Source organism: Procambarus clarkii, chromosome 31, assembly GCF_040958095.1.
Source record: "Procambarus clarkii isolate CNS0578487 chromosome 31, FALCON_Pclarkii_2.0, whole genome shotgun sequence".
NCBI classification, from domain to species: Eukaryota; Metazoa; Arthropoda; class Malacostraca; order Decapoda; family Cambaridae; genus Procambarus; species Procambarus clarkii.
In genome coordinates this window covers 2,002,728-2,025,621 of record NC_091180.1, presented here as the reverse complement: position 1 = coordinate 2,025,621, position 22,894 = coordinate 2,002,728, and positions in this window count along the sequence as shown.

Here is a 22,894-nt window from a genome sequence, read left to right as displayed (position 1 = left end):
GAGGCTTAAGAGAGTGATGCAGAGGCTGAAGAGAGTGTTCCAGAGGCTTAAGAGAGGGATGCAGAGGCCCAAGGGAGTGATGCAGAGGCTGAAGAGAGTGTTGAAGAGGCTTAAGAAAGTGATGCAGAGGCTCCAGAGAGGGATGCAGAGGCTCAAGAGAGTGATGCAGAGGCTGACGAGAGAGATGCAGAGGCTCAAGTGAGGGATGCAGAGGCTCAAGAGAGTGATGCAGAGGCTCAAGAGTGTGATGCAGAGGCTCAAGAGAATGATGCAGAGGCCCAAGAGAGTGATGCAGAGGCTAAAGTGAATGATACAGAGGCTCATGAGAGTGATGCAGAGGCTCAAGAGAGTGATGCAGAGGGCCCAGAGAGGGATGCAGATGCTCTTGAGAGTGACGCAGAGGCTCATGAGAGGGATGCAGAGGCTTAGGGGAGTGATGCAAAGGCTCAAGTGAGGGATTCAGAGGCACATGAGAGGGATGCAGAGGCTCAAGAGATTGATGCTGAGGCTGAAGAGAGAGATGCAGAGGCTCAAGTGAGGGATGCAGAGGCTCAAGAGAGTGATGCAGAGGCTCAAGAGAGGGATTCAGAGGCTTACGAGAGTGATGCAGAGGCTTAAGAGAGGGATGCAGTGGCGCAAGAGAGTGATTCAGAGGCTCAAGAGTGGGATGAAGAGGCTCAAGAGATGATTCAGAGGCTTACGAGAGTGATGCAGAGGCTTAAAAGAGTGATGCAGAGGTTTAAAAGAGGGTTGCAGAGGCTCAAGAGACGAATGCAGAGGCTCAAGAGAGGGATGCAGGGGGTTCAAAAGAGGGATGCAGAGGCTCAACTGAAGGATGCAGAGGCACAAGAGAGGGATGCAGAGGCTCTTGAGAGTGATGCAGAGGCTCAAGAGAGGGATGCAGAGGCTTAAAAGGGTGATGCAGAGGCTTACGTGAGTGATGCAGAGGTTGAAGAGAGTGTTGCAGAGGCTTAAGAGAGGGATGCAGAGGCTCAAGAGAGTGATGCAGAGGCTCAAGAGAGTGATGCAGAGGCTCAAGAGAGTGATGCAGAGGATTAAGAGAGGGATGCATAGGCTCAAGAGAGGGATGTAGAGGCTCAAGAGAGTGATTCAGATGCTTACGAGAGTGATGCAGAGGCTTAAGAGAGGGATGCAGAGGCTCAAGAGAGTGATTCAGAGGATCAAGAGAGGGATGCAGAGGCTCATGAGAGTGATTCAGAGGCTCAAAGAGTGATGCAGAGGCACAAGAGAAAGATGCAGAGGCACTTGAAAGTGATGCAGATTCTATAGAGAGGGTTGCAGAAGCTCAAGTGAGTAATGCAGAGGCTCAAGAGAGTTATGCAGAGGCTCAAGAGAGTGATGCAGAGGCTTACGTGAGTGATGCAGAGGTTGAAGAGAGTGTTGCAGAGGCTTAAGAGAGGGATGCAGAGGCTCAAGAGAGTGATGCAGAGGCTCATGAGAGTGATGCAGAGGCTCAAGAGAGTGATGCAGAGGCTTAAGAGAGGGATGCAGAGGCTCAAGAGAGGGATGTAGAGGCTCAAGAGAGTGATTCAGATGCTTACGAGAGTGATGCAGAGGCTTAAGAGAGGGATGCAGAGGCTCAAGAGAGTGATTCAGAGGATCAAGAGAGGGATGCAGAGGCTCATGAGAGTGATTCAGAGGCTCAAGAGAGTGATGCAGAGGCTCAAGAGAGGGATGCAGAGGCTTAAGCGAGTGATGCAAAGGCTCAAGAGAAGGATGCAAAGGCTCATGAGAGGGATGGAGGAGTTCTAGAGAGAGATCCAGAGGCTCACGAAAGGGATGCAGAGGTTCAAGAGTGAGATGCAGATGCTCAAGAGAGTGATGCAGATGCCCAAGAGAGTGATGCAGAGGCTAAAGTGAGTGATGCTGAGGCTCAGGAGAGTGATGCAGAGGCTCAAGAGGGTGATGCATAGGCTCCAGAGAGGGATGCAGAGACTCAAGAGAGTGATGCAGAGGCTGAAGAGAGAGATGCAAAGGCTCAAGTGAGGGATGCAGAGGCTCAAGAGAGTGATGCAGAGGCTCCAGAGTGTGATGCAGAGGCTCAAGAGAGTGATGCAGAGGCCCAAGAGAGTTATGCAAAGGCTCAAGAGAGGGATGCAGAGGCACAAGAGAATGATGTAGAGGCATTAGAGAGGGATGCAGAGGCTCAAGAGAATGATGCAGAGGCTCAAGCGAGTGATGCAGAGGATCAAGAGAGGGAAGCAGAGGCTTATGTGAGTAATGCAGAGGCTGAAGAGAGTGATGCAGAGGCTAAGGAGAATGATGCAGAGGCTTAAGAGAGGGATGCAGAGGCTCAAGAGGGAGACGCAAAGGCTCAAGAGAGCGATGCAGAGGCTGAAGAGAGTGTTGCAGAGGCTGAAGAGAGTGTTCCAGAGGCTTAAGAGAGGGATGCAGAGGCCCATGAGAGTGATGCAGAGGCTGAAGAGAGTGTTGAAGAGGCTTACGAGAGTGATGCAGAGGCTCCAGAGAGGGATGCAGAGGCTCAAGAGAGTGATGCAGAGGCTAAAGAGAGTGATGCAGAGGCTCAAGAGTGTGATGCAGAGGCTCAAGAGAGTGATGCAGAGGCCCAAGAGAGTGACGCAGAGGCTAAAGAGTGTGATGCAGAGGCTCGTGAGAGTGATGCAGAGGCTCAAGAGAGTGATGCAGAGGCCCCAGAGAGGGATGCAGAGGCTCTTGAGAGTGACGCAGAGGCTCATGAGAGGGATGCAGAGGCTTAGGAGAGTGATGCAAAGGCTCAAGTGAGGGATTCAGAGGCACATGAGAGGGATGCAGAGGCTCAAGAGAGTGATGCAGAGGCTGAAGAGAGAGATGCAGAGGCTCAAGTGAGGGATGCAGAGGCTCAAGAGAGTGATGCAGAGGCTCAATAGAGGGATTCAGAGGCTCAAGTGAGGGATGAAGAGGTACAAGAGACGGATGTAGTGGCTCTTTAGAGTGATGCAGAGGTTCAAGAGAGGGATGCAGAGGCTCAAGAGAGTGATTCAGAGGCTTACGAGAGTGATGCAGAGGATTAAGAGAGGGATGCAGTGGCGCAAGAGAGTGATTCAGAGGCTCAAGTGTGGGATGAAGAGGCTCAAGAGATTGATTCAGAGGCTTACGAGAGTGATGCAGAGGCTTAATAGAGTGATGCAGAGGCTTAAAAGAGGGTTGCAGAGGCTCAAGAGAGGAATGCAGAGGCTCAAGAGAGGGATGCAGGGGCTCAAAAGAGGGATGCAGAGGCTCAAGTGAAGGATGCAGAGGCACAAGAGAGGGATGCAGAGGCTCTTGAGAGTGATGCAGAGGCTCAAGAGAGGGATGCAGAGGCTAAAAGGGTGATGCAGAGACTCAAGAGAGGGATGCAGAGGCTAAAGTGAGTGATGCAGAGGCACAAGAGAAAGATGCAGAGAAACTTGAAAGTGATGCAGATTCTCAGGAGAGGGTTGCAGAGGCTAAAGTGAGTGATGCAGAGGCTCAAGAGAGTTATGCAGAGGCTCAAGAGAGTGATGCAGAGGCTTACGTGAGTGATGCAGAGGTTGAAGAGAGTGTTGCAGAGGCTTAAGAGAGGGATGCAGAGGCTCAAGAGAGTGAAGCAGAGGCTCAAGAGAGTGATGCAGAGGCTCAAAAGAGTGATGCAGAGGCTTAAGAGAGGGATGCAGAGGCTCAAGAGAGGGATGTAGAGGCTCAAGAGAGTGATTCAGATGCTTACGAGAGTGATGCAGAGGCTTAAGAGAGGGATGCAGAGGCTCAAGAGAGTGATTCAGAGGATCAAGAGAGGGATGCAGAGGCTCATGAGAGTAATTCAGAGGCTCAAGAGAGTGATGGAGAGGCTCAAGAGAGGGATGCAGAGGCTCAAGATCCCTCTCTTGAGCCTTTGCATAACTCTCTTAAGCCTCTGCATCCCTCTCTTGAGCTTCTGCATCACTTTCTTAAGCCTCTGCATCCCTCTCTTGAGCCTTTGCATCACTCTCAAGTGCCTCTACATCCCTCACTTTAGCCTCTTCATCCCTCTCTTGAGCCTCTGCATCCCTCTCTTGAGCCTATTCATCCCTCTCTTGAGCCTCTGCATTCCTCTCTTGAGCCTCTGCATCACTCTATTCAGCCTCTGCATCATTCTCTTGAGCCTCTGCATCACTCTCTTGAGCCTCTGCATCACGCTCTTAAGCCTCTGCATGCCTCTTTTGAGCCTCTACATCACTCTCTTGAGCCTCTGCATCATGCTCTTAAGCCTCTGTATGCCTCTTTTGAGCCTCAGCGTCTCTCTTGACGTCCTGCATCCCTCTCATGAGCCTCTGCATCCCTCTCTTCAGCCTCTGCATTACTCACATAAGCCTCTGCTTCCCTCTCTTGATCCTCTGCATCACTCTCTTGAGCCTCTGCATCATTCTCTTGAGCCTCTGCATCCCTCTCTTATGCCTCTACATCATTCTCTTGAGCCTATTCATCCCTCTCTTGAGCCTCTGCATTCCTCTCTTGAGCCTCTGCATCACTCTCTTCAGCCTCTGCATCATTCTCTTGAGCCTCTACATCACTCTCTTGAGCCTCTGCATCACGCTCTTAAGCCTCTGTATGCCTCTTTAGAGCCTCAGCGTCTCTCTCTTGACGTCCTGCATCCCTCTCATGAGCCTCTGCATCCTTCTCTTGAGCCTCTGCATCCCTCTCTTGAGCCTCTGCCTCACTCTCTTAAGCCTCTGAATTCCTCTCCTGAGGCCTCTGCATCACTCTCTCGAGCCTCTGCATCACTCTCTTGATCGTGTGCATTACTCTCTTGAGCCTCTGCATCACTCTCTTGAGCCTGTGAATCACTTTCTAGAGCCTCTGCATCACTCGCTTCAGCCTCTGCATCACTCTCTTAAGCCTCTGCTACCCTCTCTTGATCCTCTGCATCACTCTCGTATGCCTCTGAATCACTCTCTTGAGCCTCTGCATCACTCTCTTGAGCCTCTGCATCCCTCTTTTAAGCCTCTGCATCAATCTCATAAGTCTCTGCATCACTCTCTAGAGCCTCTGCATCACTCTCTTAAGCCTCTGCATTACTCACATAAGCCTCTGCTTCCCTCTCTTGATCCTTTGCATCACTCTCTTGAGCCTCTGCATCATTCTCTTGAGCCTCTGCATCCCTCTCTTATGCCTCTACATCATTCTCTTGAGCCTCTGCATCCCACTCTTGAGCCTTTGCATAACTCTCTTAAGCCTCTGCATCCCTCTCTTCAGCCTCTGCATCACTCTCTTCAGCCTCTGCATCCCTCTCTTGAGCCTCTGCATCACTCTCAAGTGCCTCTACATTTCTCACTTTAGCCTCTTCATCCCTCTGTTGAGCCTCTGCATCCCTCTCTTGAGCCTATTCATCCCTCTCTTGAGCCTCTGCATTCCTCTCTTGAACCTATGCATCACTCTCTTCAGCCTCTGCATCACTCTCTTGAGCCTCTGCATTACTCTCTTGAGCCTCTGCATCACGCTCTTAAGCTTCTGCATGCCTCTTTTGAGCCTCTGCATCACTCTCTTGAGCCTCTGCATCACGCTCTTAAGCCTCTGTATGCCTCTTTTGAGCCTCAGCGTCTCTCTCTTGACGTCCTGCATCCCTCTCATGAGCCTCTGCATCCCTCTCTCGAGCCTCTGCATCACTCTCTTGATCCTCTACATCACTCTCTTCAGCCTCTGCATCACTCTCTTGAGCCTCTGCATCTCTCTTTTCAGCCTCTGTATCACTCTCTGGAGCCTCAGCATCCCTCTCTGGAGCCTCAGCAGCCCTCTCCTGAGCCTCTGCAGCACTCTCTTGAGCCTCTTCATCATTCTCTTGAGCCTCTTCATCACTCTCTTCAGCCTCTGTATCACTCTATTAGGCCGCTGCATCCCTCTCCTGATCCTCTGCATCACTCTCCTAAGCCTCTACATCATTCTCTTAAGCTTCTGCATCACTCTCTTGAGCCTCTGCATCCCTCTCGTAAGCCTCTGCATCACTCTCTTGAGCCTTTGCATCCCTCTCTTTGTCCTCTGCATCCCTCACTTCAGCCTCTGCTTCCCTCTCTTGAGCCTCTGCATCCCTCTCTTTAGCTTCTGCATCACTCTCTTGAGCCTTTGCATCCCTCTCTTTGTCCTCTGCATCCCTCACTTCAGCCTCTGCTTCCCTCTCTTGAGCCTCTGCATCCCTCTCTTTAGCCTCTGCATCCCTCTCATGAGCCTCTGTATCCCTCTCTTAAGCCTCTGCATCACTCTCTTAAGCCTCTGAATCACTACTGTAAGCCCCTGAATCACTCTCTTGAGCCTCTGTATCACTCTCTTGAACCCCCTGCATCCCTTTCTTGAGCCTCTGCATCACTCTCTTGAGCTTCTGCATCCCTCTCTTAAGCCTCTGCATCACTCTCTTAAGCCTCTGAATAACTCTCTTAAGCCTCTGCTTCCCTCTCTTGATCCTCTGCATCACTCTCTTGATCCTCTGCATCACTCTCTTGAGCCTCTTCATCACTCTCCTCAGCCTCTGAATAACTCTCTTAAGCCTCTGCTTCCCTCTCTTGATCCTCTGCATCACTCTCTTGAGCCTCTGCAGCACTCTCTTGAGCCTCTTCATCATTCTCTTGAGCCTCTGCATCCCTCTCTTAAGCATCTGCATCACTCTCTTGAGCCTTTGCATCCCTCTCTTTGTCCTCTGCATCCCTCACTTCAGCCTCTGCATCACTCTCTTGAGCCTCTGAATCACTCACTTGAGCCTCTGCATCCCTCTCTTGAGCCTCTGCATCACTCTCTTGAGCCTCTGCATCCCTCTCTTGAGCCTCTGCATCATTCTCCTTAGCCTCTGCATCACTCTCTTCAGCCTCTGCATAATTTTTATCGTATATTTAATGAATTAATAACAATAAACTGACATTTCACAAAAACGTGGAAAAATGGCCTAATTCGATGATATTTTGTTTAAGTCACATAAAGGAAAAGGGGGATGATAAAGGTCAAAATATTGCTAAATTCGATGATTTTTAGTACAAAACAAAATGCAAAAAACTTGCTTAGAGATGCAAAATTTGCGAAATTTTGAGATTTGAAGGCTAAATCACATATCGTGGGAAAACATGAAGTAGTATCGAAATATTGGTAAAAACGAATATATATACGTAAAATCACACTACATGAATAACATGAAAAAAGTCACTATATTACCATATTTGAGAATTTTAACTTCAAATCATAGAGCGAGGTTTCGTATTATTTAGATCCAAGAAAAGACATATGACAATGTTGTTTCAAATACAAATGATAAAAATCAATGTGTTTTCATTAGAATTAACTAAAATGTTCCTGATTTTCCGTTTATATTACCGATGGAAGACGTACACATAAAACCGCTCTAATCCTGCTGAAACGTCGATATATGCAATAAAAACAGAATTTCTCCCCTTTCCAATATCTTACTCAGTATTTTAACGAGAAGCAAATAGTTGATTGAAAATGAAGTGTTTAAGGTTAATATCTAATCAATTATGTGTTTGCATCATTTTTATCGTATATTTAATGAATTAATATCAATAAACTGAAAATTCACAAAAACGTGGAAAAACAGCAAAATATTGCCTAATTCGATGATATTTTGTTAATATCACATAAAGGAAAAGGGGATGATAAACGTCAAAATATTGCTGAATTCGATGATTTTTAGTACGAAACAAAATGCAAGAAAACTTGCTTAAAATGCAATATTATACGAAAATCTGAGATTTGGAGGCCAAAGCACATATCGTGATACTACATGAAATAGTATCGAAATATTGGTAAAAATGAATATATTTACGTAATATCAAACTACATGAAAAACGTGAAAAAAGTCATTATTATACCAAATTTGAGGATTTTAACTTCGAATCATAGAGCGACGTTTCGTATTTTTTAGATGATAGAACAAACGTATAAAGATGTTGCTTCCAATACAAATGATAAAAATCAATGTGTTTTCATTAAAATTAACTAAAATGTTCCTGATTTTCGGTTTATATTACCGATGGAAGATGTACACGTAAAACCGTTCTAATCCGGCTGAAACGTCGATATATGCAATAAAAACAGAACTTCTCCCCTTTTCAATATCTTACTCAGTATTTTAACGAGAAACAAATAGATGATTGAAAATGAAGTGTTTAAGGTTATTTTCTGATCAATTATGTGTTTGCATAATTTTTATCGTATATTTAATGAATTAATAACAATAAACTGAAAATTCACAAAAACGTGGATAAACGGCCTAATTCGATGATATTTTGTTTAAATTACATAAAGTAAAAGGAGATGATAAAGGTCAAAATATTGCTAAATTCGATGATTTTTAGTACAAAACAAAATGGAAGAAAACTTGCTTAGAGATGCAAAATTTGCGAAATTCTGAGATTTGAAGGCTAAATCACATATCGTGGGAAAACATGAAGTAGTATCGAAATATTGGTAAAAACGAATATATATACGTAAAATCACACTACATGAATAACGTGAAAAAAGTCACTATATTACCATATTTGAGAATTTTAACTTCAAATCATAGAGCGAGGTTTCGTATTATTTAGATCCAAGAAAAGACATATGACAATGTTGTTTCAAATACAAATGATAAAAATCAATGTGTTTTCATTAGAATTAACTAAAATGTTCCTGATTTTCCGTTTATATTACCGATGGAAGATGTACACATAAAACCGCTCTAATCCTGCTGAAACGTCGATATATGCAATAACAACAGAACTTCTCCCCTTTCCAATATCTTACTCAGTATTTTAACGAGAAGCAAATAGTTGATTGAAAATGAAGTGTATAGACAAAATATCATCGAATTAGGCAATATTTTGTTGTTTTTCCACGTTTTTGTGAATTTTCAGTTTATTGCTATTAATTCATTATATATACGATAAAAATGATGCAAACACATAATTGATTAGACATTAACCTTAAACACTTCATTTTGAATCTACTATTTGTTTTTCGTTAAAATACTGAGTAAGATATTGGAAAGGGGAGAAGTTCTGTTTTTATTGCATAGGATATTGCATATTACTGTTTTTTATTGCATTCGCAGTTTGAAATTACGACACTCTATACCGAAAATATGCCAATTACTGAGAGCGGGGATGGGTCACATTTTGACCAAACCCCCCTGCAGTTTTCAAAATATCCCAAACATCCCGAATTCGACGCTTGAGCCATATTTAGGAGCAAAATTCTGGCTCCTCCCTGCAGTATCACGATATGTGCTTTGGCCTCCAAATATCAGACTTTCGTATAATATTGCATTTTAAGCAAGTTTTCTTGCATTTTGTTTAGTACTAAAAATCATCGAATTCAGCAATATTTTGACGTTTATCATCCCCTTTTCCTTTATGTGATATTAACAAAATATCATCGAATTAGGCAATATTTTGCTGTTTTTCCACGTTTTTGTGAATTTTCAGTTTATTGATATTAATTCATTAAATATACGATAAAAATGAAGCAAACACATAATTGATTAGACATTAACCTTAAACACTTCATTTTCAATCAACTATTTGCTTCTCGTTAAAATACTGAGTAAGATATTGGAAAGGGGAGAAGTTCTGTTTTTATTGCATATATCGACGTTTCAGCAGGATTAGAGCGGTTTTATGTGTACATCTTCCATCGGTAATATAAACGGAAAATCAGAAACATTTTAGTTAATTCTAATGAAAACACATTGATTTTTATCATTTGTATTTGAAACAACATTGTCATATGTCTTTTCTTGGATCTAAATAATACGAAACCTCGCTCTATGATTTGAAGTTAAAATCCTCAAATATGGTAATATAGTGACTTTTTTCACGTTATTCATGTAGTGTGATTTTACGTATATATATTCGTTTTTACCAATATTTCGATACTACTTCATGTTTTCCCACGATATGTGATTTAGCCTTCAAATCTCAGAATTTCGCAAATTTTGCATCTCTAAGCAAGTTTTTTGCATTTTGTTTTGTACTAAAAATCATCGAATTTAGCAATATTTTGACCTTTATCATCCCCCTTTTCCTTTATGTGATTTAAACAAAATATCATCGAATTAGGCCATTTTTCCACGTTTTTGTGAATTGTCAGTTTATTGTTATTAATTCATTAAATATATGATAAAAATTATGCAAACACATAATTGATCAGAAAATAACGTTAAATACTTCATTTTCAATCATCTATTTGTTTCTCGTTAAAATACTGAGTAAGATATTGAAAAGGGAAGAAGTTCTGTTTTTATTGCATATATCGACGTTTCAGCCGGATTAGAACGGTTTTACGTGTACATCTTCCATCGGTAATATAAACCGAAAATCAGGAACATTTTAGTTAATTTTAATGAAAACACGTTGATTTTTATCATTTGTATTGGAAGCAACATCTTTATACGTTTTTTCTAGGGTCTAAAAAATACGAAACGTCGCTCTATGATTCGAAGTTAAAATCCTCAAATTTGATATAATAATGACTTTTTTCACGTTTTTCATGTAGTTTGATATTACGTAAATATATTCATTTTTACCAATATTTCGATACTGTTTCATGTAGTATCACGATATGTGCTTTGGCCTCCAAATCTCAGATTTTCGTATAATATTGCATTTTAAGCAAGTTTTCTTGCATTTTGTTTCGTACTAAAAATCATCGAATTCAGCAATATTTTGACGTTTATCATCCCCTTTTCCTTTATGTGATATTAACAAAATATCATCGAATTTGGCAATATTTTGCTGTTTTTCCACGTTTTTGTGAATTTTCAGTTTATTGATATTAATTCATTAAATATACGATAAAAATGATGCAAACACATAATTGATTAGACATTAACCTTAAACACTTCATTTTCAATCAACTATTTGCTTCTCGTTAAAATACTGAGTAAGATATTGGAAAGGGGAGAAGTTCTGTTTTTATTGCATATATCGACGTTTCAGCAGGATTAGAGCGGTTTTATGTGTACATCTTCCATCGGTAATATAAACGGAAAATCAGGAACATTTTAGTTAATTCTAATGAAAACACATTGATTTTTATCATTTGTATTTGAAACAACATTGTCATATGTCTTTTCTTGGATCTAAATAATACGAAACCTCGCTCTATGATTTGAAGGTAAAATTCTCAAATATGGTAATATAGTGACTTTTTTCACGTTATTCATGTAGTGTGATTTTACGTATATATATTCGTTTTTACCAATATTTCGATACTACTTCATGTTTTCCCACGATATGTGATTTAGCCTTCAAATCTCAGAATTTCGCAAATTTTGCATCTCTAAGCAAGTTTTCTTCCATTTTGTTTTGTACTAAAAATCATCGAATTTAGCAATATTTTGACCTTTATCATCTCCTTTTACTTTATGTAATTTAAACAAAATATCATCGAATTAGGCCGTTTATCCACGTTTTTGTGAATTTTCAGTTTATTGTTATTAATTCATTAAATATACGATAAAAATTATGCAAACACATAATTGATCAGAAAATAACCTTAAACACTTCATTTTCAATCAAATATTTGTTTTTCGTTAAAATACTGAGTAAGATATTGGAAAGGGGAGAAGTTCTGTTTTTATTGCATATATCGACGTTTCAGCCGGATTAGAGCGGTTTTACGTGTACATCTTCCATCGGTAATATAAACGGAAAATCAGGAACATTTTAGTTAACTCTAATGAAAACACATTGATTTTTATCATTTGTATTTGAAACAACATTGTCATATGTCTTTTCTTAGATCTAAATAATACGAAACCTCGCTCTATGATTTGAAGTTAAAATCCTCAAATATGGTAATATAGTGACTTTTTTCACGTTATTCATGTAGTGTGATTTTACGTATATATATTCGTTTTTACCAATATTTCGATACTACTTCATGTTTTCCCACGATATGTGATTTAGCCTTCAAATCTCAGAATTTCGCAAATTTTGCATCTCTAAGCAAGTTTTTTGCATTTTGTTTTGTACTAAAAATCATCGAATTTAGCAATATTTTGACCTTTATCATCCCCCTTTTCCTTTATGTGATTTAAACAAAATATCATCGAATTAGGCCATTTTTCCACGTTTTTGTGAATTGTCAGTTTATTGTTATTAATTCATTAAATATACGATAAAAATTATGCAAACACATAATTGATCAGAAAATAACGTTAAATTCCTCATTTTCAATCATCTATTTGTTTCTCGTTAAAATACTGAGTAAGATATTGAAAAGGGGAGAAGTTGTTTTTATTGCATATATTGACGTTTCAGCCGGATTAGAACGGTTTTACGTGTACATCTTCCATCGGTATAATAAACCGAAAATCAGGAACATTTTAGTTAATTTTAATGAAAACACATTGATTTTTATCATTTGTATTGGAAGCAACATCTTTATACGTTTTTTCTAGGGTCTAAAAAATACGAAACGTCGCTCTATGATTCGAAGTTAAAATCCTCAAATTTGGTATAATAATGACTTTTTTCACGTTTTTCATGTAGTTTGATATTACGTAAATATATTCATTTTTACCAATATTTCGATACTATTTCATGTAGTATCACGATATGTGCTTTGGCCTCCAAATCTCAGATTTTCGTATAATATTTCATTTTAAGCAAGTTTTCTTGCATTTTGTTTCGTACTAAAAATCATCGAATTCAGCAATATTTTGACGTTTATCATCCCCTTTTCCTTTATGTGATATTAACAAAATATCATCGAATTAGGCAATATTTTGCTGTTTTTCCACGTTTTTGTGAATTTTCAGTTTATTGATATTAATTCATTAAATATTCGATAAAAATGATGCAAACACTTAATTGATTAGACATTAACCTTAAACACTTCATATTCAATCAACTATTTGCTTCTCGTTAAAATACTGAGTAAGATATTGGAAAGGGGAGAAGTTCTGTTTTTTTTGCATATATCGACGTTTCAGCAGGATTAGAGCGGTTTTACGTGTACATCTTCCATTGGTAATATAAACGGAAAATCAGGAACATTTTAGTTAATTCTAATGAAAACACATTGATTTTTATCATTTGTATTTGAAACAACATTGTCATGTCTTTTCTTGGATCTAAATAATACGAAACCTCGCTCTATGATTTGAAGTTAAAATCCTCAATTATGGTAATATAGTGACTTTTTTCACGTTATTCATGTAGTGTGATTTTACGTATATGAATTTTCAGTTTATTGTTATTAATTCATTAAATATACGATAAAAATTATGCAAACACATAATTGATCAGAAAATAACGTTAAATACTTCATTTTCAATCATCTATTTGTTTCTCGTTAAAATACTGAGTAAGATATTGAAAAGGGGAGAAGTTCTGTTTTTATTGCATATATCGACGTTTCAGCCGGATTAGAACGGTTTTACGTGTACATCTTCCATCGGTAATATAAACCGAAAATCAGGAACATTTTAGTTAATTTTAATGAAAACACATTGATTTTTATCATTTGTATTGGAAGCAACATCTTTATACGTTTTTTCTAGGGTCTAAAAAATACGAAACGTCGCTCTATGATTCGAAGTTAAAATCCTCAAATTTGGTATAATAATGACTTTTTTCACGTTTTTCATGTAGTTTGATATTACGTAAATGTATTCATTTTTACCAATATTTCGATACTATTTCATGTAGTATCACGATATGTACTTTGGCCTCCAAATCTCAGATTTTCGTATAATATTGCATTTTAAGCAAGTTTTCTTGCATTTTGTTTCGTACTAAAAATCATCGAATTCAGCAATATTTTGACGTTAATCATCCCCTTTTCCTTTATGTGATATTAACAAAATATCATCGAATTAGGCAATATTTTGCTGTTTTTCCACGTTTTTGTGAATTTTCAGTTTATTGATATTAATTCATTAAATATACGATAAAAATGATGCAAACACATAATTGATTAGACATTAACCTTAAACACTTCATTTTCAATCAACTATTTGCTTCTCGTTAAAATACTGAGTAAGATATTGGAAAGGGGAGAAGTTCTGTTTTTATTGCATATATCGACGTTTCAGCAGGATTAGAGCGGTTTTATGTGTACATCTTCCATCGGTAATATAAACGGAAAATCAGGAACATTTTAGTTAATTCTAATGAAAACACATTGATTTTTATCATTTGTATTTGAAACAACATTGTCATACGTCTTTTCTTGGATCTAAATAATACGAAACCTCGCTCTATGATTTGAAGGTAAAATTCTCAAATATGGTAATATAGTGACTTTTTTCACGTTATTCATGTAGTGTGATTTTACGTATATATATTCGTTTTTACCAATATTTCGATACTACTTCATGTTTTCCCACGATATGTGATTTAGCCTTCAAATCTCAGAATTTCGCAAATTTTGCATCTCTAAGCAAGTTTTCTTCCATTTTGTTTTGTACTAAAAATCATCGAATTTAGCAATATTTTGACCTTTATCATCTCCTTTTACTTTATGTAATTTAAACAAAATATCATCGAATTAGGCCGTTTATCCACGTTTTTGTGAATTTTCAGTTTATTGTTATTAATTCATTAAATATACGATAAAAATTATGCAAACACATAATTGATCAGAAAATAACCTTAAACACTTCATTTTCAATCAAATATTTGTTTTTCGTTAAAATACTGAGTAAGATATTGGAAAGGGGAGAAGTTCTGTTTTTATTGCATATATCGACGTTTCAGCCGGATTAGAGCGGTTTTACGTGTACATCTTCCATCGGTAATATAAACGGAAAATCAGGAACATTTTAGTTAACTCTAATGAAAACACATTGATTTTTATCATTTGTATTTGAAACAACATTGTCATATGTCTTTTCTTAGATCTAAATAATACGAAACCTCGCTCTATGATTTGAAGTTAAAATCCTCAAATATGGTAATATAGTGACTTTTTTCACGTTATTCATGTAGTGTGATTTTACGTATATATATTCGTTTTTACCAATATTTCGATACTACTTCATGTTTTCCCACGATATGTGATTTAGCCTTCAAATCTCAGAATTTCGCAAATTTTGCATCTCTAAGCAAGTTTTTTGCATTTTGTTTTGTACTAAAAATCATCGAATTTAGCAATATTTTGACCTTTATCATCCCCCTTTTCCTTTATGTGATTTAAACAAAATATCATCGAATTAGGCCATTTTTCCACGTTTTTGTGAATTGTCAGTTTATTGTTATTAATTCATTAAATATACGATAAAAATTATGCAAACACATAATTGATCAGAAAATAACGTTAAATTCCTCATTTTCAATCATCTATTTGTTTCTCGTTAAAATACTGAGTAAGATATTGAAAAGGGGAGAAGTTGTTTTTATTGCATATATTGACGTTTCAGCCGGATTAGAACGGTTTTACGTGTACATCTTCCATCGGTAATATAAACCGAAAATCAGGAACATTTTAGTTAATTTTAATGAAAACACATTGATTTTTATCATTTGTATTGGAAGCAACATCTTTATACGTTTTTTCTAGGGTCTAAAAAATACGAAACGTCGCTCTATGATTCGAAGTTAAAATCCTCAAATTTGGTATAATAATGACTTTTTTCACGTTTTTCATGTAGTTTGATATTACGTAAATATATTCATTTTTACCAATATTTCGATACTATTTCATGTAGTATCACGATATGTGCTTTGGCCTCCAAATCTCAGATTTTCGTATAATATTTCATTTTAAGCAAGTTTTCTTGCATTTTGTTTCGTACTAAAAATCATCGAATTCAGCAATATTTTGACGTTTATCATCCCCTTTTCCTTTATGTGATATTAACAAAATATCATCGAATTAGGCAATATTTTGCTGTTTTTCCACGTTTTTGTGAATTTTCAGTTTATTGATATTAATTCATTAAATATACGATAAAAATGATGCAAACACATAATTGATTAGACATTAACCTTAAACACTTCATTTTCAATCAACTATTTGCTTCTCGTTAAAATACTGAGTAAGATATTGGAAAGGGGAGAAGTTCTGTTTTTATTGCATATATCGACGTTTCAGCAGGATTAGAGCGGTTTTTTGTGTACATCTTCCTTCGGTAATACAAACGGAAAATCAGGAACATTTTAGTTAATTCTAATGAAAACACATTGATTTTTATCATTTGTATTTGAAACAATATTGTCATATGTCTTTTCTTGGATCTAAATAATACGAAACCTCGCTCTACGATTTTAAGTTAAAATCCTCAAATATGGTAATATAGCGACTTTTTTCACGTTATTCATGTAGTGTGATTTTACGTATATATATATTCGTTTTTACCAATATTTCAATACTACTTCATGTTTTCCCACGATATGTGATTTAGCCTTCAAATCTCAGAATTTCGCAAATTTTGCATCTCTAAGCAAGTTTTTTGCATTTTGTTTTGTACTAAAAATCATCGAATTAGCAATATTTTGACCTTTATCATCCCCCCTTTTCCTTTATGTGATTTAAACAAAATATCATCGAATTAGGCCATTTTTCCACGTTTTTGTGAATTGTCAGTTAATTGTTATTAATTCATTAAATATACGATAAAAATTATGTAAACACATAATTGATCAGAAAATGTCGTTAAATACCTCATTTTCAATCATCTATTTGTTTCTCGTTAAAATACTGAGTAAGATATTGAAAAGGGGAGAAGTTCTGTTTTTATTGCATATATCGACGTTTCAGCCGGATTAGAACGGTTTTACGTGTACATCTTCCATCGGTAATATAAACCGAAAATCAGGAACATTTTAGTTAATTTTAATGAAAACACATTGATTTTTATCATTTGTATTGGAAGCAACATCTTTATACGTTTTTTCTAGGGTCTAAAAAATACGAAACGTCGCTCTATGATTCGAAGTTAAAATCCTCAAATTTGGTATAATAATGACTTTTTTCACGTTTTTCATGTAGTTTGATATTACGTAAATGTATTCATTTTTACCAATATTTCGATACTATTTCATGTAGTATCACGATATGTGCTTTGGCCTCCAAATCTCAGATTTTCGTATAATATTGCATTTTAAGCAAGTTTTCTTGCATTTTGTTTCGTACTAAAAATCATCGAATTCAGCAATATTTTGACGTTTATCATCCCCTTTTCCTTTATGTGATATTAACAAAATATCATCGAATTAGGCAATATTTTGCTGTTTTTCCACGTTTTTGTGAATTTTCAGTTTATTGATATTAATTCATTAAATATACGATAAAAATGATGCAAACACATAATTGATTAGACATTAACCTTAAACACTTCATTTTCAATCAACTATTTGCTTCTCGTTAAAATACTTAGTAAGATATTGGAAAGGGGAGAAGTTCTGTTTTTATTGCATATATCGACGTTTCAGCAGGATTAGAGCGGTTTTATGTGTACATCTTCCTTCGGTAATATAAACGGAAAATCAGGAACATTTTAGTTAATTCTAATGAAAACACATTGATTTTTATCATTTGTATTTGAAACAATATTGTCATATGTCTTTTCTTGGATCTAAATAATACGAAACCTCGCATAATGATTTTAAGTTAAAATCCTCAAATATGGTAATATAGTGACTTTTTTCACGTTATTCATGTAGTGTGATTTTACGTATATATATTCGTTTTTACCAATATTTCGATACTACTTCATGTTTTCCCACGATATGTGATTTAGCCTTCAAATCTCAGAATTTCGCAAATTTTGCATCTCTAAGCAAGTTTTCTTGCATTTTATTTTGTACTAAAAATCATCGAATTTAGCAATATTTTGACCTTTATCATCTCCTTTTACTTTATGTAATTTAAACAAAATATCATCGAATTAGGCCGTTTTTCCACGTTTTTGTGAATTTTCAGTTTATTGTTATTAATTCATTATATATACGATAAAAATTATGCAAACACATAATTGATCAGAAAATAACCTTAAACACTTCATTTTCAATCAAATATTTGTTTTTCGTTAAAATACTGAGTAAGATATTGGAAAGGGGAGAAGTTCTGTTTTTATTGCATATATCGACGTTTCAGCCGGATTAGAGCGGTTTTACGTGTACATCTTCCATCGGTAATATAAACGGAAAATCAGGAACATTTTAGTTAACTCTAATGAAAACACATTGATTTTTATCATTTGTATTTGAAACAACATTGTCATATGTCTTTTCTTAGATCTAAATAATACGAAACCTCGCTCTATGATTTGAAGTTAAAATCCTCAAATATGGTAATATAGTGACTTTTTTCACGTTATTCATGTAGTGTGATTTTACGTATATATATTCGTTTTTACCAATATTTCGATACTACTTCATGTTTTCCCACGATATGTGATTTAGCCTTCAAATCTCAGAATTTCGCAAATTTTGCATCTCTAAGCAAGTTTTTTGCATTTTGTTTTGTACTAAAAATCATCGAATTTAGCAATATTTTGACCTTTATCATCCCCCTTTTCCTTTATGTGATTTAAACAAAATATCATCGAATTAGGCCATTTTTCCACGTTTTTGTGAATTGTCAGTTTATTGTTATTAATTCATTAAATATACGATAAAAATTATGCAAACACATAATTGATCAGAAAATAACGTTAAATTCCTCATTTTCAATCATCTATTTGTTTCTCGTTAAAATACTGAGTAAGATATTGAAAAGGGGAGAAGTTGTTTTTATTGCATATATTGACGTTTCAGCCGGATTAGAACGGTTTTACGTGTACATCTTCCATCGGTAATATAAACCGAAAATCAGGAACATTTTAGTTAATTTTAATGAAAACACATTGATTTTTATCATTTGTATTGGAAGCAACATCTTTATACGTTTTTTCTAGGGTCTAAAAAATACGAAACGTCGCTCTATGATTCGAAGTTAAAATCCTCAAATTTGGTATAATAATGACTTTTTTCACGTTTTTCATGTAGTTTGATATTACGTAAATATATTCATTTTTACCAATATTTCGATACTATTTCATGTAGTATCACGATATGTGCTTTGGCCTCCAAATCTCAGATTTTCGTATAATATTTCATTTTAAGCAAGTTTTCTTGCATTTTGTTTCGTACTAAAAATCATCGAATTCAGCAATATTTTGACGTTTATCATCCCCTTTTCCTTTATGTGATATTAACAAAATATCATCGAATTAGGCAATATTTTGCTGTTTTTCCACGTTTTTGTGAATTTTCAGTTTATTGATATTAATTCATTAAATATTCGATAAAAATGATGCAAACACTTAATTGATTAGACATTAACCTTAAACACTTCATATTCAATCAACTATTTGCTTCTCGTTAAAATACTGAGTAAGATATTGGAAAGGGGAGAAGTTCTGTTTTTTTTGCATATATCGACGTTTCAGCAGGATTAGAGCGGTTTTACGTGTACATCTTCCATTGGTAATATAAACGGAAAATCAGGAACATTTTAGTTAATTCTAATGAAAACACATTGATTTTTATCATTTGTATTTGAAACAACATTGTCATGTCTTTTCTTGGATCTAAATAATACGAAACCTCGCTCTATGATTTGAAGTTAAAATCCTCAATTATGGTAATATAGTGACTTTTTTCACGTTATTCATGTAGTGTGATTTTACGTATATGAATTTTCAGTTTATTGTTATTAATTCATTAAATATACGATAAAAATTATGCAAACACATAATTGATCAGAAAATAACGTTAAATACTTCATATTCAATCATCTATTTGTTTCTCGTTAAAATACTGAGTAAGATATTGAAAAGGGGAGAAGTTCTGTTTTTATTGCATATATCGACGTTTCAGCCGGATTAGAACGGTTTTACGTGTACATCTTCCATCGGTAATATAAACCGAAAATCAGGAACATTTTAGTTAATTTTAATGAAAACACATTGATTTTTATCATTTGTATTGGAAGCAACATCTTTATACGTTTTTTCTAGGGTCTAAAAAATACGAAACGTCGCTCTATGATTCGAAGTTAAAATCCTCAAATTTGGTATAATAATGACTTTTTTCACGTTTTTCATGTAGTTTGATATTACGTAAATGTATTCATTTTTACCAATATTTCGATACTATTTCATGTAGTATCACGATATGTGCTTTGGCCTCCAAATCTCAGATTTTCGTATAATATTTCATTTTAAGCAAGTTTTCTTGCATTTTGTTTCGTACTAAAAATCATCGAATTCAGCAATATTTTGACGTTTATCATCCCCTTTTCCTTTATGTGATATTAACAAAATATCATCGAATTAGGCAATATTTTGCTGTTTTTCCACGTTTTTGTGAATTTTCAGTTTATTGATATTAATTCATTAAATATACGATAAAAATGATGCAAACACATAATTGATTAGACATTAACCTTAAACACTTCATTTTCAATCAACTATTTGCTTCTCGTTAAAATACTGAGTAAGATATTGGAAAGGGGAGAAGTTCTGTTTTTATTGCATATATCGACGTTTCAGCAGGATTAGAGCGGTTTTTTGTGTACATCTTCCTTCGGTAATACAAACGGAAAATCAGGAACATTTTAGTTAATTCTAATGAAAACACATTGATTTTTATCATTTGTATTTGAAACAATATTGTCATATGTCTTTTCTTGGATCTAAATAATACGAAACCTCGCTCTACGATTTTAAGTTAAAATCCTCAAATATGGTAATATAGCGACTTTTTTCACGTTATTCATGTAGTGTGATTTTACGTATATATATATTCGTTTTTACCAATATTTCAATACTACTTCATGTTTTCCCACGATATGTGATTTAGCCTTCAAATCTCAGAATTTCGCAAATTTTGCATCTCTAAGCAAGTTTTTTGCATTTTGTTTTGTACTAAAAATCATCGAATTAGCAATATTTTGACCTTTATCATCCCCCCTTTTCCTTTATGTGATTTAAACAAAATATCATCGAATTAGGCCATTTTTCCACGTTTTTGTGAATTGTCAGTTAATTGTTATTAATTCATTAAATATACAATAAAAATTATGTAAACACATAATTGATCAGAAAATGTCGTTAAATACCTCATTTTCAATCATCTATTTGTTTCTCGTTAAAATACTGAGTAAGATATTGAAAAGGGGAGAAGTTCTGTTTTTATTGCATATATCGACGTTTCAGCCGGATTAGAACGGTTTTACGTGTACATCTTCCATCGGTAATATAAACCGAAAATCAGGAACATTTTAGTTAATTTTAATGAAAACACATTGATTTTTATCATTTGTATTGGAAGCAACATCTTTATACGTTTTTTCTAGGGTCTAAAAAATACGAAACGTCGTTCTATGATTCGAAGTTAAAATCCTCAAATTTGGTATAATAATGACTTTTTTCACGTTTTTCATGTAGTTTGATATTACGTAAATATATTGATTTTTACCAATATTTCGATACTATTTCATGTAGTATCACGATATGTGCTTTGGCCTCCAAATCTCAGATTTTCGTATAATATTGCATTTTAAGCAAGTTTTCTTGCATTTTGTTTCGTACTAAAAATCATCGAATTCAGCAATATTTTGACGTTTATCATCCCCTTTTCCTTTATGTGATATTAACAAAATATCATCGAATTAGGCAATATTTTGCTGTTTTTCCACGTTTTTGTGAATTTTCAGTTTATTGATATTAATTCATTAAATATACGATAAAAATGATGCAAACACATAATTGATTAGACATTAACCTTAAACACTTCATTTTCAATCAACTATTTGCTTCTCGTTAAAATACTTAGTAAGATATTGGAAAGGGGAGAAGTTCTGTTTTTATTGCATATATCGACGTTTCAGCAGGATTAGAGCGGTTTTATGTGTACATCTTCCTTCGGTAATATAAACGGAAAATCAGGAACATTTTAGTTAATTCTAATGAAAACACATTGATTTTTATCATTTGTATTTGAAACAATATTGTCATATGTCTTTTCTTGGATCTAAATAATACGAAACCTCGCATAATGATTTTAAGTTAAAATCCTCAAATATGGTAATATAGTGACTTTTTTCACGTTATTCATGTAGTGTGATTTTACGTATATATATTCGTTTTTACCAATATTTCGATACTACTTCATGTTTTCCCACGATATGTGATTTAGCCTTCAAATCTCAGAATTTCGCAAATTTTGCATCTCTAAGCAAGTTTTCTTGCATTTTATTTTGTACTAAAAATCATCGAATTTAGCAATATTTTGACCTTTATCATCTCCTTTTACTTTATGTAATTTAAACAAAATATCATCGAATTAGGCCGTTTTTCCACGTTTTTGTGAATTTTCAGTTTATTGTTATTAATTCATTATATATACGATAAAAATTATGCAAACACATAATTGATCAGAAAATAACCTTAAACACTTCATTTTCAATCAAATATTTGTTTTTCGTTAAAATACTGAGTAAGATATTGGAAAGGGGAGAAGTTCTGTTTTTATTGCATATATCGACGTTTCAGCCGGATTAGAGCGGTTTTACGTGTACATCTTCCATCGGTAATATAAACGGAAAATCAGGAACATTTTAGTTAACTCTAATGAAAACACATTGATTTTTATCATTTGTATTTGAAACAACATTGTCATATGTCTTTTCTTAGATCTAAATAATACGAAACCTCGCTCTATGATTTGAAGTTAAAATCCTCAAATATGGTAATATAGTGACTTTTTTCACGTTATTCATGTAGTGTGATTTTACGTATATATATTCGTTTTTACCAATATTTCGATACTACTTCATGTTTTCCCACGATATGTGATTTAGCCTTCAAATCTCAGAATTTCGCAAATTTTGCATCTCTAAGCAAGTTTTTTGCATTTTGTTTTGTACTAAAAATCATCGAATTTAGCAATATTTTGACCTTTATCAT